The sequence below is a fragment of the Chrysemys picta genome, chromosome 1 (genome assembly GCF_011386835.1).
Source record: "Chrysemys picta bellii isolate R12L10 chromosome 1, ASM1138683v2, whole genome shotgun sequence".
NCBI classification, from domain to species: Eukaryota; Metazoa; Chordata; order Testudines; family Emydidae; genus Chrysemys; species Chrysemys picta.
The window spans coordinates 310,036,904-310,041,360 of NC_088791.1; the positions used below are offsets into that span (position 1 = coordinate 310,036,904).

Below are 4,457 nucleotides of genomic sequence, written 5' to 3' on the forward strand. Positions count from 1 at the left end.
TTACACCTCCCATGTAGTATTCTAAGCAATATTTCTCTAGCTGTTGCGTTTACCCTCTTGAGATATTTGTAGACTGTTTTCCATATTTGCCCACATATTTCATTATCTTTTAGACAAGCTGTACTTACTTAGCTTTTTAAATTTTTCCTTATAAGTCAATCCCTCCAGCTATCTGATAATTATGTTGATTTTTTTTTGAACTTCCTCCAAGTTACATATCACTATTCTTCTAGTGGTGTTGTCAAACTTCAAGGAGCAGCTGCACCAGAGCTATGTAGGGCTTGATCTTGCAGGGTGCTGAGCAGTCTAACCCCAATCCAGCACACATGCTTAACTTTAAGGACATAATCAGTTCTATTTACTTCAATGGGACTTCTCAGGCACTTAGAGTTAAGCATGTACTCAAGTGCTTTGCTGGATCAGGCCCAGAATGTGAAGTACTTCACAGGATCAAGCCCATCGAAAAGAACTACTACTTCCCTCATCCATGACAAGATGTGTCTTCATATGCAACCCAAAATTGCATTGACTTATTTTGCTGACATATTACATTGCAAATTCATGTCCAATTTGCTATTCACTCTCACCTCTAGGTCTGTCTCAGCATCCTAGCTTCCTAGGTTTCTCCTTTCCATTATGTTTGTTTTGTTTTGTTTTGAGGTGAAAGGATTACTTTCCCTCAAGAATTAGCTTGTCTTTTTCCAGTCTGAATCTCATTTTGTCATTTTCCACCCTGTTCAGAGCACCCCCAAAAGAACCATTTAATGGTAATGGGGGCTTAGGTGAGACTGGATGTCTTTGCACAAGGGCAAATTTCCCCCTAATTAAATAAAGGGGAAAAGATTCTCTCTGATTAATACCAGAACGTTTGTGGGTGATCAGCAAACCAGATACTCTTCAACCTTTTGGTTGAGCAATTATACTAAGATAATCAGTGAGCTATGAAAATACTTACATTTAAAACTTTTTTATGACAATTTATTCTCATTTACAGTCTGGCAACCTCCACTAAAGTCAAGGAGAGCTGCGAAAGGTGAGCACCTCTGAAAATGAGGTCACTTTTAGTTGGATGCTTAAATTAGGATTCAAGAGCCTAACTCTATGCACCTAGGTATAAACATTTTGACCCTGTTGCCAAATGAGACATGAAATGAGCTGAAGAGTTAACCTTCTCCAATTCCATTCATCATACTGCATGACTAAGACTGGAAGCTGTTCCAAAGGTCAGGAGCTGAAAAGGCAAAGGCTGTGGCAAGGTGGTGGAGGAGAACAATATTAGTTTATTTAAGGCCCAAGAGAAAACACTGGGAGCTGTTGTGGTTGCAATATTTTTTACCTAGAAAATTCTCAAGTGGCAATTCATTTATAGCGAGATCTGCACAGAGAGCAGGCAGGTGCTAGAAGAGCAAGGATAAGAGAGACAGAGAATATCCCAAAGGTAGTTAATGGTGAGTACATGCGGAGTTTTAAAAACAAATCGGATAGTTTTGAACTTGATCCTGAAATCAATGAGGGGCACGGGTAGGAGAGGGGAGTGATGGGGTTGTTTTTCTTGATACTGTCATGGGATAGGCTTGGCTTTCAAGAGGAGTGCCAGCCTAGACTCTTACCTGTGCCAGGGTCATGATCCTCCTTATGGGACCGAAGTTGGAAGGGTAACATCAGTATCATATGATCAAGAATGTGTCCAAGGACAGGCTTGCTGGAGGATATTTAAGAAGCAACAAGTTCTCACTATGGAATAGAGTTGACAGGAGTTGCAGTGTGCTGGCTAGCCAAGGAACAAGGGTCTGGGGAAGGACTAGCAGTGGTTAGTCCCTGCTGGGAAGGAGCTGGAGAGAGTCCTGTACTAAGACAGTGTTGAGTGAGTGGCGGGGGAGAGGGTGTTTGGCACATGCTTCCCTGTGGAGAAGAAGGTAGGGATGGAGCCTGAAAGGGGCTTAGCTAATGAGGCCTGAAGGAGGCCTAAGAGGAGACCGCTGTGTAAGAAGTAGCCTGAGGAAAAACAAAGCAGGGTGAGTCTTTGTGTAAAGGTTACAGTTTTAGGCTCCCTGAGCTAAAGTCTGGAGTAGGGAGAGGGCTCAGGCTACCTGCTACCTCATCTACACTACCAGGAGGGATGAGTTATTACTCCTGCCAGAAGCAGAAAGGGACTAGTGAGTTGAAGAACCCAGAGAAGAACTGAGCCCAAAGGGACTAAAATAATGTTTTGTTCTGGTACACTCTTGTTTTGGGTGAAGGTCACAACATATCCTATAAGCCTTGGGAAGATCCAACTAGCTACAGGAAAACCGAGGCATGATGGTCTCCAGATGTTGGAGACGTAAGCCACACTCAGTACTACATGTGTCAGTAAGTGAGTATTAGTAGGCGAATGCAGACAGTGGAATTAGGCTGTATATATTTTCCATTCTTTATAGGTGCCAACACCATACAATACACCATATATTAAGACCTTGCCACTTGAGGTTTTCTCCAGGAAAAATGCTGGAGAAACGACTACAAGGTAATCTTCTGGTTTTAATAAGCTATTATTGTATTACAAAGAAAATGAAATCCAATAGAGTTCCAACAATCAGTGTCTAAGGAATTGCATTCATTTTACACTCTACTCATTGTTACTAATTTCACAATAGAGTTGATTTAACCCAGTTCTTAAAACAAACTGGTGTTAAGACCTTTTGTGAGATACTGGCTTTGTCTCAAAGCCATCTGCTACATATTACTTCTAAACCATTTATGTAAGGCCAGGACAGCTCGGGATCTGTATCTAGTTCCTAGCGACTGCCAAAATGTTCTGCAGGATGTGGCAATGTGTGACTTTACAACAGCTTTTTATATCAAAGAAAAAGCCCAAGGCTAAAACATTTGAGACGGTGGAGCCTCTGTCTCAGAAAAACTGCAATAAATCCATTCTGGACATAAACTGTGTCTGTGTGTTGAGACTGGAAAACTGGTTTGTGTGAGGCAGAAGAGTTGTCTGTGAATCTAGATAGCACAGACTGATAGTTCTTTGTGTTATAGAAAACACTACTTTTTCTGACTTGATTCCTAGTGAATAAAATCTACCCTTGCTGTACCATTACTACTCCCCACAACTAGTGGGGCATTGGACAGGTGCCTCTTGTTAAAACTTTGTCCCAAATGGAAGATGATGATGGTGTGGGGATGAGTTCTCTGTCTCTGATGGAATTGCCCCATTTCAGGGCTTGACTAAATCACCCCGTTCCATAGATGACTTGCCCCAGCACTCACTCCAGTTTTAAAATAACAAAACATCAAACCATCTGAAATGCACCTGATGGCAACTACCAAGTGTCTGGGGTATTACTTTTTCCCCTGAGATCAGTATATATCTATGTGTCCTTTACCTAGGTCTTTATATGCCATTGTGAGGCTAGCAGACCAGTTGCCAGCTGATCCCAAGATCTCACTGAACATTGACAAATATACAGCTGGAAACCAGTCTGGCTTAGCTGTATGTTAGTATTTGTAAGATAAATATTAGAGTTGTAAGAATGTGTTTGGTGTCTAGACCTTATGAACAGTGTAGGATGCTGCAAGTATTGATCTCACTTATAACGTCTATAGCCCAGGGTGTAAAGTTATATTGAGTTTTTGCACTGTAAACCTCTGTAATTGTGTAACTTACCAAACAGGAAAAGAAGCATTAATTAAGGTGAAGTGCTCATCCTTCACACAGGATGTCCCACTGAAGGCAAATGAGGCATTGTGTAGTATCAGAGGACCCGATCTTGTTGATTGCATTCCAGGAAGTGGAGACCTGTGCATGAACTCATCCCATCAGCTTGGATTCTGGGGTGAAGTGGATAAAAATCCCTGACAAGAAGCAACTGGGATCTTTATGCTGTCTGGACACTGAGGGGCAAAGATTCCTAAACATAATCAAGAGATCTTCATGTTGCTTGGCACGGGTCAGCCCTAAAAGGACATATAGAGTTGCTTATTATAGACGCTTATATTACTTTTTATATCTAAGACCGTAATTCATTTGTGTTTGTATGTTTCCTGTTTTAATCTTGTAAATAACTCATTCTTTAGTTAATAAATCTTTAGTTTAGTTTATTACAGGATTGGCTACAGGCATTGTCTTTAGTTTGAGATCTGAGTACAAACGACCTGGGGTAAGTGACTGGTCCTTTGGAACTGGGAGTAACCTCAATATTGTTGTGATTTTTGATGTAAAATGACCATCTGCAGCATAGTCCAGCTTCCCTGAGTGGCAAGATAGACTGGAATGCCCAAGGGGACTGTCTGTGTCTCCATGGTAAGACTGTTATAGTGCTTTAGGAGTTCCAACTTGTTAATGGGCTGGTGAAATCTAATTATAGATCATACAACAAGTTTGGGATGTCTGGCCTGCTTTTTGACAGTCTGCCCTGAGACTGGCACTCACAATGTCTGGAGTGGCTCATGACCGTAACAGCCACATTACA

General features: G+C 41.4%; 1 long non-coding RNA gene across 1 annotated transcript; it reads left to right on the forward strand.

Moving 5' to 3' along the window:
• Positions 1 to 1,025: 1,025 nt before the first annotated feature.
• On the forward strand, positions 1,026 to 3,994 carry LOC135984016 (uncharacterized). The gene is made up of 3 exons (XR_010601951.1): positions 1,026 to 1,448; positions 2,421 to 2,506; positions 3,660 to 3,994. It is a non-coding gene; the product is annotated as an uncharacterized LOC135984016 (long non-coding RNA).
• Positions 3,995 to 4,457: the final 463 nt, after the last annotated feature.